This window comes from Dysidea avara, chromosome 6 (assembly GCF_963678975.1).
Source record: "Dysidea avara chromosome 6, odDysAvar1.4, whole genome shotgun sequence".
Lineage (NCBI taxonomy): Eukaryota > Metazoa > Porifera > Demospongiae > Dictyoceratida > Dysideidae > Dysidea > Dysidea avara.
Window position 1 is genome coordinate 19,613,742 of NC_089277.1, and position 13,784 is coordinate 19,627,525.

The 13,784-nt window shown below is 39.1% G+C and overlaps 2 long non-coding RNA genes across 2 annotated transcripts; one reads left to right on the forward strand and one right to left on the reverse strand.

The window, feature by feature from the left end:
• Positions 1–5,576: 5,576 nt before the first annotated feature.
• Positions 5,577–6,724, reverse strand: LOC136258775 (uncharacterized). The gene is made up of 2 exons (XR_010702986.1): positions 6,130–6,724; positions 5,577–5,939 (listed from the first exon to the last, which is right to left on the reverse strand). It is a non-coding gene; the product is annotated as an uncharacterized lncRNA (long non-coding RNA).
• On the forward strand, positions 6,211–8,022 carry LOC136258774 (uncharacterized). Its single transcript, XR_010702985.1, has 5 exons — positions 6,211–6,807; positions 6,862–7,007; positions 7,455–7,627; positions 7,682–7,722; positions 7,766–8,022. It is a non-coding gene; the product is annotated as an uncharacterized lncRNA (long non-coding RNA).
• Positions 8,023–13,784: the final 5,762 nt, after the last annotated feature.

Genomic DNA, 13,784 nt, shown 5'->3' on the forward strand with positions numbered 1-13,784 from the left:
GAGCTTAATTTACAAGTGAAATAGGTGGTTGGTAGCAAGTTATTTATGCCTTGGCTGACCCATCCCATAGTACATCTGCTTGTTGTGTTGTTTACACCTTCACAGAACGCATGGTAGCTAACTCCACCTGGTTAGTTAATTGCATGCTTTTCATAGATATATCCTATAATCATAAATACTACCAGGGGAAGTGACTTTAACCAGCTAATTGTCAAAGCAAATCCTTAATGTTACAAAAACTCTGTGACCATTATTGTTATTGTTATTAATTGTTGCTGTTTAGTTATAGTTTTGTTATTGTTAACAATAAATTTTATCCCTTAAAAAAACTGGTTTTTGATATTGTTATTGTTAACAATTACAACACTAAATTCAGAGTATAGTATATGCAACCAGTGTATGAGACCAAAGCCTTGATCACCACTGAAATTAAACAAACCTTCAAACTAGCAATCAACTTAAAACTAAAAGTTGCAGTACTTATACTTTGCTGAGGGAACATGCCCCCATGCAGACTCCCTTGCCCATTCAGCAGAATAATAAGCCACCTTATCGTCATTGCATGTTTATATTTATATCAAATACTGTGCGAACCTCCCAAAGTGGAGTATCTATATGCACAGATACAAACAATTACACAAAATTTATACAGCAGCTAGGTTAATACAAAAATATTTCAATACTCTCTTCTTAAAATCTTCTAAATTTGTTGCTTCAATAACTGTAAGTGGTAAACTATTCCATATTTTAATAGTTGAGGAGAAAAGGATTAACATCAAGGTGAGCTTGTAACAGGGGTGGTGGAACAGGCCAAAGAGTGAGGGGGCCAGGCCAACTTTAAGTTGAAGACCAAAAAAAAGGTCACAGCCTGCTGACAATAGCTGCTCTCCGCCAATTATATCTCCTTATTTATAACTATACACATACGTAGGTAAGCAGCTTGCTACACTGCTTCTCTGGATGTTGTGACTGCTCTATTAGAGTATCCATTCCTGACTGTTCTATTAGAGTATTTCGATCTTTTTCCAAACAGTATCCCATAAAAGTGGGGGACAATGCCCCCCCTCCACCGCCTATGCTTGCAATCAGTGTTGGAATCTTTGTGAATGCAACTATCCTGGCCTCTATATCAGTAGGGACCTTAGCTACCACTTTTACCTTTGCTCTGGTGCCCCTGCTGTATCAGCAACATACAGTAGCTGTAAGATAAAGCTAGTTAAGGCCACTCCAAATAAATTCTCTGTTTCCCATCCTGGGATCAAGCATGTTTGCATGCGGGCGGGCGGTTTATTTCCATTATTCATTATAAGATTGGCAGCTTTTCAAACCATTACCTGGCACAACCATAAAAAGCTGCATAAATGCATGCTTAACTTCACCTTAAGCTTGTTCCTTCCTTTTTAAGTTGCAAAAATAACACAAACGTGAAGTTTGTGCCGACTTGATGGCACTGCTGACACGTGAGCTGACATGGTTTCAAGTGAGCCTGTCAGTATGCAACAATAACCGGAAAATAATGGAAGAATACGGAATAATGGAATATTTAGAGCTGACAGTTACTATAGAGCATTTTCAACACGTGATCTACATTACGTAACTTCAAATATCGCCTACGCGTCCGGCATCCTGGTGAACCGTATAATAGTTCGCACAGTATAGTGTGTTTACAGTATTCTTCTGGCAGTAGTAAGAAGTCATGGTTGCTATGGAAAAGAATTGCATCTTTGGCAGTGCTTTATAGGCTAGGAGGGTGATTAATAAGCACGAAAGGCGCCAGGACTGAGCTGAAAGAAGCCGTTCTTTATAAAGAATCTCGAGGGAATTTCTCGTGTTAAACACCCCGGCGTTTCTTGGTATCCCTGACAATAGTGATCATTCCAGTGTGTAGTGGTTCAATGTCAAAGGACTGGGATGGGTAAGGCTGTTCAACATTTCCGCGTAAGGGTAGCACTAGCTAGCTACGTTTGTTATATTGTTACTGTTCAGCGCAACAACCTTGTTGGCCTTCTCTGCACCATCTCTAGTTTGTAAATATTTTGCCGGTTCGTGGTATGGAGACCAGCCTGTATACAGGAATGGGATGAACACATGTATTATAACAGCATTTAAGGCCCCTATTTGGTGATTATTAGTTTCTCATCCACCGCCCGCATCCTTCTTAAGCTACCGCATGGTAAGCCATTATTTACTCTGCGCATGCTCAGAAGAACACGTCATACCAAACTGTTATAATTTTTGTTAATGAACGCTACAATGCGCTATATATCACCAGGAGAACTGTTGTTTTCCTTAGCAAATTGCTGCAGTGCCAGTTGCAATCGTGCTCTATCGACTTCATCAAAGCAGGATTTCAGTTGACTGTCGAAAAACAGTTGGCGATCACGAAAAGTAGAATCAGCTGGTGAAGGAAATGTTTGTAGTAAGAAAGAAAGACAATTTGGACAAGGTCTGTACATCAGTGTGTTAATATTATAAAATAATGCCATAATGGTAATACCCTCCCGCCCGCATCATAATAATTAGAAAGGCTGGATGAGAAACTAATAATCACCGAATAGGGGCCTAACTGCTAAAAACCAGAAATTTTGTTGTTACATTGTATAAGACCTCTTACTGAAATCTGCCTTTGTAGTGATCATGCTGATACCTGTATGCTGTGCCCATTTTAGGTTGTTGTCCAGCAATAACAACACCCAGGTACAGTACTTAGTATGGCTTACTAGGTGTTGGATAGGCTTGGGTTGTCAGAAAGGCAAAAGTAATTATGACTGCTGAAGTATGACCAGCAAATGCAAATCTCAATAAGCACCATGGTGAGTGCTGCACACGAACAAACAGAGTTGCGTGAAGATCTTCTGCACACCTGCATGCAAACTGAAGTGTCATAGACACTTCAGTTTGCATCACTCACTAGGAAACACAGTTACAATCAAGTTATACTTGTACATAAATCATGGGGATAAGTATAAGTACAAACCTTATAGACAAACACATAATGTGTGAGTAACAGTACATATTATGCTGGTGCGTATATGTAATGCATGAAGTTGGGTGAATGGAGAAATGGTTTTATTTCAAATACTGCATATAAATATGAATTAAAAAGTATAATAGATTCCAAGCTAAGTGTTATTTTTATTGTTAACAACAGATGGATCAGTGCACGTGTTTTGTGTCATTTGTAAGATTTGTTGTTGTTTTGTTATAGAAAAACAGCCATATTCTTGGACTCCATGCACTGTTTACCAGGAAACCAGTATCTGCAATTTAATGACGTAAACAGTACACACATCAAGGGAATCGATCACTTCTGATTAAATGTTGTCTTGTCTGTCCATGTGTCCCATCAGCACTACATGAATGTAGTTTAACTTCTCACATCTACGTACACTGGATAAGCCACAGTTATGACAATCATGCCAGAAAGGTTTATTGTATTAACCACCATGCATGCACTGAGACTCATGATCACCCAAAATTATAATTTTCACTAAGTTCTTGCATTTAGTGTATGATTATATTGTACATGTTTGGTTTTGTAAGCTTTTACATTTGTATACGTCTGAGGGACAGAGATGATTAGTACAGTGACTCATCTACTATCTGAACCCAGAGTGTGTTCAGACAATTGAAATGAAATTGAAGCTCATTCATTTCTGTACAGAACTGATCAATTAGTCTAATAGAATGCACACTTACTCTAACAAAACTATCATTTCTACAGTTCAGATATGGCCATATAAAGGAAGGACCACTGTAATAAGTCATCAAACATGAAGACAACATTAACATATTCAGTCTCATCACCTCAGCAGTAATACTTAAAAGTCTAGCATTCATTGCAAGATCTGTGAAAGACACCTCCCAGAGTCTTCCTTTCAGCAATCCCAATTGCAACATGTGCACTGAGTATTTCTAGGTGGTACATATACAATGGACCAAAGAATCATTTAACATCATAACTAAGCTTTCTATCATGGAACAATTAGTAATAACACTGATTTACAAAGACATACAGAGCTCATATCTCACTAAAAATCAGGCTGAGCCTCACACTGTAGCTCGAACTCAGCTACGTACAGTGGATCTGCTGAGTTAAATCCCGGGCGGTACTCCGGCCAGTAGCCAATACCTTTAGTACAGAGTAACGAAACTTGTCTGGGATAGCGTTTAAGAGAAATTCCCTGTTGAACGGCTCTATTCGAGGATCTATTTTTAGTCCATCCCTTCGTGCAGTTACTAATCAACCTTGTAAAGAATTGCCAGAGATGTACTTCTCTTCCACTTCTAGGTATGAGTTCTCTTCAACACCAGAAGAATACTGCAAACACGATGCATTGAGCGAACTACTACACGGTTCACCAGCACAGTGGTTCACCAATATGGTGGACGCGTAGGCGAAACTTTAAATTACGTAATGAAGATCACGTGTTGAAAATGCTCTATAGATGCGGGCGGTGGACGGGAAACAGAGAATTTATTTGGAGTGGCCTAATGCCCCTATATATAGGCACAGCTAGGGTGGGACTGACTATCACAGTTCCTCTCGCATTCTTTGCCCAACAATAACTGCTGTCAAACCATATATATGGTCAAACCATACCGACGATATGTGACTAGATTAAAAGTATTCTACAACATTGTTTACTCCTCATCAGTCTTAACAGTCCCAAATTATTTCACTAACACCACATATCCCACCCGCCACCACCACCCCTTCCATTTTGAGATTCCGTTTGCTAGAACAGATCATTATAAATTCAGCTATTACCCCAAATCTATCCGCGATTGGAACAATTTACCAACTGACACAATAGAATCCCAATCTCTACAAGTATTTTATAACTGACTCTTATCTATGTGATTTGTAATGTTTTTTCCTTACCTGAACATATCAGTTTGTAACTGTGTTTTCAGTAATCATAATCATAGTCATAGATATACTATACACATAGGGATTGGAAACGGAATTCGCGCACTATAACATCCGTGTTTCGGTTTACGTCATAGTGCGGTTGCTAAGGACGAGCAGGTGTGTCCGTAGTTTATCTGTTTGTCGCTAACTTCACTTCAGGATGAAGCAGTTAAGTCTCCCAGGACAATAACAAAAGTTTGAAGAGTCTGCAAGAGCCGTATTTCGGCGAATTTTCGGTAGTGACACATTGGACGCTGGTGATTTATCCAGTTCGTTTAGTGACTGATTTCAGCGACCTGTGACCTTGTACTGAGTCGTATATTTGAAAGAACGGAATTTAGATGTATTCCATACCATACTGTACTGCAAATGTGTCTGCAACTAGCTAATAGAATACTTGGTCCACCAGGCCACATTCTTCAATTCCCAGTCTAGGTCATTCTATGATTTCATATATTTGCAGGAAGCTTTAGTACTTTACGTGGCATTATACTACAAAGTGGATAAACATGATTGGTTGGTCCCAGTCTGACTTTAGTTAATTACACAAGCCATTCACCATTGCTACAGAGTTGGCTAAAGGTAGCCCCACCAGTACAGCCAGAATGTGTTAAGTCGACAATCTCTCACACTAACTAACGAAGAAACCGTACACTTTGAATATTTTAACTGTACAGTGTAATATGTGTACGTTGATTATGAATTATGTGTGCAATATAGCTATAAGTGTTTATGTCACTTCTTTTGAAAGTACACCTACTGTAAACATATAATTTGGTAGTGCATCTTGAGCTCTTGCTTGTCGGTCATCAGTAGAGTGTCATTTGGTGGGTGTCTAATCATGTGGCTTGGATGATTTCTTCAAAATTTTGTGTCTTATTAGAAGATTCTGTCTTTCATCCCCGTACCATATATAGCTTTGGTTTTAAAGCAATCCAACATACACTTTACACCCACCAAGTGTGGTAGTAGTTGATGGTATGGTAAATTGATATTTAGCATTGGTCATGGGCCTACTAAAAGTCTACAAGTGTAAAGTGGTAAGCAGTAATTTTATACAATATGACAATTGATACAATAAATCCAAGTTGCCTATTACACTATACAATTGATATAGATTTCAAAACAAAACTACCTAAGCTGCTTCCCAACACAGAGAATCTGTGAAAAGTCTACAAAAATAAGACGGTGTGGCCATAACATAATTCGCTTACCTCTTGACATACTGGCTTGTTTATTACAAACAACAGCCTCTTGTGGTTGCACACGCATTCCTGTTATTGTGTACAAGACTAGGTTAACCAATTCGTCAAGTTAAAGGCCGACAAATTGCTAATAGTTGGCAAATAAAGCCATTAGAAATAATATCGTGCTCGTAACTACGGACAGTATCTATGGCGACTAACTAGCTCAAGCGAAACATGGATGTTTTTCGAGCTCGTTACGTCACATTGGGAATTTGTACAGAGACGTCATGTGAGTTACTTCCGTTTCCAATCCCGTTGTAAAGTTTAGTATATCTATGGTCAAACCATCACACCAATGATTTTAGCCGGCAGCGCACAAACAATTCTTGACAGCTTATAATAATACTATTATTAAAGTACACGTACCGCATTGTGACAATTCAAGTATCACGTGGCCTATTTAGGGGAAGTCTCTTGGAAAGTCCCTGTAGTACCTCAAGCGGAAACACGTGATGCGCGGTTTAAAATTGAATGTTTAGTGGCAGTCCAAGTCCAGACAGAGGAGTAAAGCCGTAGTACTAATAAGAAGCATTTCTTTGGTATATCAGTGGTGAGGCGTACTTTAGACTAATTGTAACGCGACGCACACCGCTTGAAGGATAAGTGAAGAACGGAATGAGGAATGAAGAAAGATATAGTTAGCGTGTCAGTAAAGTGTCACATTGCCACACACACTGAGTAACCGCATTTATGTGATAGGTTTTTTTAGAGGCGTGCAGTGCAAATTCACTGAAAAGTTCTAAGTAGCAGCAAAATCCTCATGGCGGGATTGTCGACAAGGCAACTCGTACCACTTGCCACTTACATCGTCAGAAGTCTGGGAACTTTGGCTGCAGGTGGAAGAAGTAGGCAAATGTAACATGTGTAATGTTTGTATGTACTCATTTACACTGCATACTGGCCTAACCTTATAGTCCAGACTTCTATTATCCAGAATGAAGTTTACTAATGAAACAAAAGGAGAGAGCTTAAAAGTTGCTGTTTACCTATTTGGTGGCTTGTTTGTTCTACTAATAATAACTAACACTTGGTTGCTAGGTGATAATGCATATTTACAGCCTAGGAGAGTGACCATGAGTGCTCTGTAGTGAATTCCCCCTCTGCCCACTAAACTACACCACTGATAGCAATCACATTAGTTGTATTTAGTAACATGTAGTCACTAGTAGCATGCTTACAGATATCTCTGAGATATGGACAGTAGTATGTACCAGACTGCCTGGATAAGATAGGTTCTACTATACCCTGATTTTAGGTGCATTGTATTTAATGCACGCTTGTCAATTTTGTAGGCTATCTGGTCATAGCAGTTTACCCACTAGTAGTTCATGGTATGTAACTTGAAACCTGGCAGGAGCTAAGATCAGAGTGTTGAGAATTTCAGTTAACAGCGGAGTTGTGTGTTCTTTTCTGTACTTCAGTCTATGTAACTCTAGTGATATCAAGGGTGTCGTGAAAATTCCAGGTCAGTCTATGTACTAAGAAATACTGTATTATCTCATGTTTTCTGAATTTCCAGGATAAGGTATACTGTTATGATGGGACCAAACTAATGCCCAGGTCAGTTAAAATGTTGTGTATTTTCATAGTATCCAGATTTTAGGTTAATGTCCGCCTAACAGTTTCTGGTTTACATGTTAGCAATCGGATATGGTCATGGTGTGTAATTTGGGAACAAACAGCATCTGAGATCAAGTGAATTTCAGAATTGTTGACAAGGTGTATGGATCGACCAAGTATCGGGTCTCTTATCATTTGCCACTTACATCATCATCACCACTTTTGGTGTTAACTATTTGATGTGATGTTTATTAAATTTTTACATGTTGTAATACCATTGTTATATATGTTTAGCTACTGTAAGGCAAAAAATTTCATGGATTTCGCAGTCATCTTATCTGCAATTAGAATCGCCTCATTTTCTGTTTGTAGCTGTCACAGCAGTTTCACACGTCCATGGCAGTTTCACTCTTCCACAAAGCGGGGCTTGTGACATGGCTTTCATTATGTACGTGCTGTACAGCAACACCTTTTTGTCTGAAATGTGGTTTGTGACTGTACATGAGGTTTGGTCATTCCACACAACTTGCAAAATCAGTAGTTCTTGTATGGTGAATGGCACTAAATGGAGTCTTAACTTATGACTTACACCTTCCCTAGTGTCTGTACGTTCTCTATGCTTTCACACCTTGTTTATAAGACATCTGCTGATTATTCAATTCAATTCAATTATTAGCTTTATAGTGCAATGTTACAGGTGTACATGGTTGTACAACAATAGATAGGGTTTCCAACTCAAAATAGGAAGGTGCTTCCTTTTGTTGTTTCTGGTGGTTTTCACAAAGACTGACCTTTAAGATAAAGCAAACAGTGCCAATTTATTATTATCTAATCAAAAACAGTCAAGCTGTAAAAAAGGTGCGGCCCCCATAAAGGCCATGGTGAAAAAAGATGTGAAATCCAAGGTGGCGGCCAAGAAATGGCTGTGATGGTAGGTTAATGGTTACATTTTAATAACAACAATTCAGGTGAATTTGGTGCCAAGACCAAGCGGCACAAAATTCACCTGAATTGCCGTTATTAAAATGTAACCATTAACCTACCATCACAGCCATTTCTTGGCCGCCACCTTGGATTTCACATCTTTTTTCACCATGGCCTTTATGGGGGCCGCACCTTTTTTTACAGCTTGACTGTTTTTGATTAGATATCACTTCTTTTTGTATTTGTATACTGCAAAGCCGGCCTATGGCTGGCTTTGGGGCTTTTTTAACCCATGTGTTTTTTTCTTTACCACAGGAAGAAGAAAAGAACTTAAAGAAGAATTTTAGTACCTCAATTATTGTTGATTTTATTAGTAATTATACAAATTATATACATATATTTATTACATGCTCATTATTCCCCACAGGATGTTTTTGCAGCTGATCTCTCTACTGGGTGACTTGAAATGTAGCTGAACTATATACAGGATGGTTTCTTTGTAGCTGAACTCTCTGTAACAGGTGATTTGTTTGCAGCTAAACTCTCTACATGGGGGTGTCTTTATAGCCGAACTCTCTACATGATGGTTTCTTTGTAGCTGAACTCTCTATAAGGTGACTTCGTCTAGCTGAACTCTCTACAGGGTGATTTTTTTGTAGCTGAACTCTCTGCAGGGTGATTTGTTTGCAGCTGAACTCTCTACATGATTGTTTCTTTGTAGCTGAACTCTCTACAATGTGACTTCGTCCAGTTGATCTCTCTACGGGGTGATTTGTTTCTAGCTGAACTCTCTACAGGTGAATTGTTTGCAGCTAAACTCTCTACATGCTGGTTTCTTTGTAGCTGAACTCTCTACAAGGTAACTTCTTCTCTACAGGGTGATTTGTTGTAGTTGAATTCTCTACTAGGTGGTTTGTATGAGGCTGAACTCTCTACATGGTGGTTTCTTTGTAGCTGAACTCTCTACAGAGTGATTTGTTTGCAGCTGAACTCTCTACATGATTGTTTCTTTGTAGCTGAACTCTCTACAAGGTGACTTCATCCAGTTGATCTCTCTACGGGGTGATTTGTTTCTAGCTGAACTCTCTACAGGTGAATTGTTTGCAGCTAAACTCTCTACATGGTGGTTTCTTTGTAGCTGAACTCTCTACAAGGTAACTTCTTCTCTACAGGGTGATTTGTTGTAGTTGAATTCTCTACTAGGTGGTTTGTATGAGGCTGAACTCTCTACATGGCGGTTTCTTTGTAGCTGAACTCTCTACAGAGTGATTTGTTTGCAGCTGAACTCTCTACATGATGGTTTCTTTGTAACTGAACACTCTACAAGGTGACTTCTTCTAGCATGATCTTTCTACAGGGTGAATTGTTGTAGCTGAACTATCTACAAGGTAACTTCTTCTAGCTGATCTCTATACAGGGTGATTTGTTTGTAGTTGAATTCTGTACAGGTGGTTTCTTTGTAGCTGAACTCTGTACATGATGGTTTCTTTGTAGCTAAACTCTTTACAAGGTGACTTCTTCTAGCTGAACTCTCTACAGGGTAATTTCTTTGTAGCTGAACTCTCTATATGATGGTTTCTTTGTAAATGAACTCTCTACAAGGTGAATTTTTCTACCTGATCTCTCTACAGGGTGATTTGTTTGTAACTGAACTCTGTACAAGTGCGTTTTTGTGGGTGATCTCACTGCAGGTTGATTTGTTTGTAGCTGAACTCACTAAAGGGTGATTTTGCTTGTAGCTGAACTCCTTGCATTGTATCTAGTTTCTAGCTGATCTCTCTACAGGGTGATTTGTTTGTAGCTGATCTCTCTACAAGTTGATTTGTGTGTAGCTGATCTCTCTGCAGGTTGATTAATTTGCAGCCAATCTCTCTACAAGGTAATTTGTTTGTAGCTGAACTGTCTATAAAGTGATTTATTTGTAGCTGATCTCTCTGCAGGTTGATTTGTTTTAGCTGAACTCTATACAGGGTGATTTACTTGTAGCTGAACTCCTTACATTGTGTGTAGTTTCTAGTTGATCTCTCTACAGGGTGATTTGTTTGTAGCTGATCTCTCTACAAGTTGATTTGTGTGTAGCTGATCTTTCTACAGGTTGATTTGTTTGTAGCCCATCTCTCTACAGGGTAATTTGTTTGTAGCTGAACTCTGTACAAGGTGCTTTTTTGTAGGTGATCTCACTGCAGGTTGATTTGTTTGTAGCTGAACTCACTAAAGGGTGATTTGCTTGTAGCTGAACTCCTTACATTGTGTCTAGTTTCTAGCTGATCTCTCTACAGGGTGATTTGTTTGTAGCTGAACTCTCTATAAGGTGATTTGTTTGCAGCTGAACTATCTACATGGTGGTTTCTTTGTTGCTGAACTCTCTACAGGGTGTTTTGCTTGTAGCTGAACTCTCTACAGGGTGATTTGTTTCTAGCTTATCTCTCTACAGGTTGATTTGTGTGTAACTGATCTCTCTACAAGCTGATTTGTTTGCAGCTGAATTCTCTGCAAAGTGTTTTGTTTGTAGCTGACCTCTCTTCAGGGTGATTTGTTTCTAGCTGATCTCTCTACAGGGTGATTTTTTGTAGCTGACCTCTCTTCAGGGTGATTTGTTTCTAGCTGATTGCTCTGCAGGTTGATTTGCTTGTAGATGAACTCTCTACAGGGTAACTTGCTTGTAGCTGAACTCCTTACTTTGTGTCTAGTTTGTAGCTGATCTCTCTACAGGGTGATTTGTTTGTAGCTGAACTCCTTACATTGTGTGTAGTTTCTAGCTGATCTCTCTACAGGGTGATTTGTTTGTAGCTGATCTCTATACAAGTTGATGTGTGTGTAGCTGATCTCTCTGCAGGTTGATTAATTTGCAGCCGATCTCTCTACAAGGTAATTTGTTTGTAGCTGAACTGTCTATAAAGTGATTTATTTGTAGCTGATCTCTCTGCAGGTTGATTTGTTTTAGCTGAACTCTCTACAGGGTGATTCACTTGTAGCTGAACTCCTTACATTGTGACTAGTTTCTAGCTGATCTCTCTACAGGGTGATTTGTTTGTAGCTGATCTCTCTACAAGTTGATTTGTGTGTAGCTGATCTTTCTACAGGTTGATTTGTTTGTAGCCGATCCCTCTACAGGGTAATTTGTTTGTAGCTGAACTCTGTACAAGGTGCTTTTTTGTAGGTGATCTCACTGCAGGTTGATTTGTTTGTAGCTGAACTCACTAAAGGGCGATTTGCTTGTAGCTGAACTCCTTAAATTGTGTCCAGTTTCTAGCTGATCTCTCTACAGAGTGATTTGTTTGTAGCTGAACTCTCTATAAGGTGATTTATTTGTAGCTGAACTCCTTACATTGTGTGTAGTTTCTAGCTGATCTCTCTACAGGGTGATTTGTTTGTAATTGATCTCTCTACAAGTTGATTTGTGTGTAGGTGATCTCTCTGCAGGTTGATTTGTTTGTAGCCGATCTCTCTATAGGGTAATTTGTTTGTAGCTGAACTCTCTATAAGGTGATTTGTTTGTAGTTGATCTCTCTGCAGGTTGATTTGTTTTAGCTGAACTCTCTACAGGCTGATTTGTTTGTAGCCGATCTCTCTACAGGGTAATTTGTTTGTAGCTGAACTCTCTACAAGTTGATTTGTTTGTAGCCTATCTCTCTACAGGGCAATTTGTTTGTAGCTGATCTTTCTACAGGGTGATTTTTTTGTAGCTGACCTCTCTTCAGGGTGATTTGTTTCTAGCTGATCTCTCTACAGGGTGATTTTTTGTAGCTGACCTCTCTTCAGGGTGATTTGTTTCTAGCTGATTGCTCTACAGGTTGATTTGTTTGTAGATGAACTCTCTACAGGGTAATTTGCTTGTAGCTGAACTCCTTACTTTGTGTCTAGTTTGTAGCTGATCTCTCTACAGGGTGATTTGTTTGTATATAGCTGATCTCTCTGCAGGTTGATTTGTTTGTAGCCGATCTCTCTACAGGTAATCTGTTTGTAGCTGAACTCTCTATAAGGTGATTTGTTTGTAGCTGATCTCTCTGCAGGTTGATTTGTTTTAGCTGAACTCTCTACAGGGTGATTGCTTGTAGCTGAACTCCTTACATTGTGTCTAGTTTCTAGCTGATGTCTCTACAGGGTGATTTTTTGTAGCTGAACTCTCTATAAGGTGATTTGTTTGTAGCTGATCTCTCTGCAGGTTGATTTGTTTTAGCTGAACTCTCTACAGGGTGATTGCTTGTAGCTGAACTCCTTACATTGTGTCTAGTTTCTAGCTGATGTCTCTACAGGGTGATTTTTTGTAGCTGAACTCTCTTCAGGGTGGTTTGTTTCTAGCTGATCTCTCTACAGGTAGATTTGTGTTTATTTGTTCATTGCTGATCGCTCTAAAGGTAATTGATTTGTTGCAGTTGAACACCCTGCAAAGTGTTTTGTTTGTAGCTGATCACTCTAAAGGGTAATTTGTTTGTAGCTGAACTCTCTCCACAGTGACTTGTGTGTAGCAGAATTCTGTGTAACTGAATTCTCTAGAGAGTGACTTAATTGTAGCTGAATTCTCTACACAGTGCATGACTTGTTTATAGCTGAACTTTCTTCAGTGTGACTTGTAATGTTCTGAATCTCTATAGTGGTATATTTGCTTAACTCTCCGCATGGTGACTGTCTTCTTGCTGAACTCCCTACAGAATAACTTGTGATGTAATAAAATTCTATATTGGAGTAAATAAATTAGCCGAATGCTCTATTAGGGTGACTGTTCTATTAGAGTATCTCGATCTCGCATTTGCTACACGGAGTTGGCTTTCGAATCATAACTCAGTGGTTTGTAATCCGATTCTTCTGTACTACTGCAAGGACTTTCTATGAAGATTATTCCAGCTATACACCGATTTTCAGCTCATTGCTCTAAGCGGTTTGCCTAGTAGGCGTGAAAACTAATACTTTTTTATTCATAAAAATCGATCGCGTAATTGTGACACAGGTTGGGTTTTGTGTCATATTTCCGTGGTCTTTATCTCGATTCCTTTCAAACCACCAAAAGGCACTCCTACGATGGTTACTCCATCTACATAGCAATTTTCAACTCATTCCATGAAGCGGTTTACCCTGTAGGCGTGACAACATATCGATCTTGTTTTACGCGAATAATCGGTCATAACTCCTGAACCATT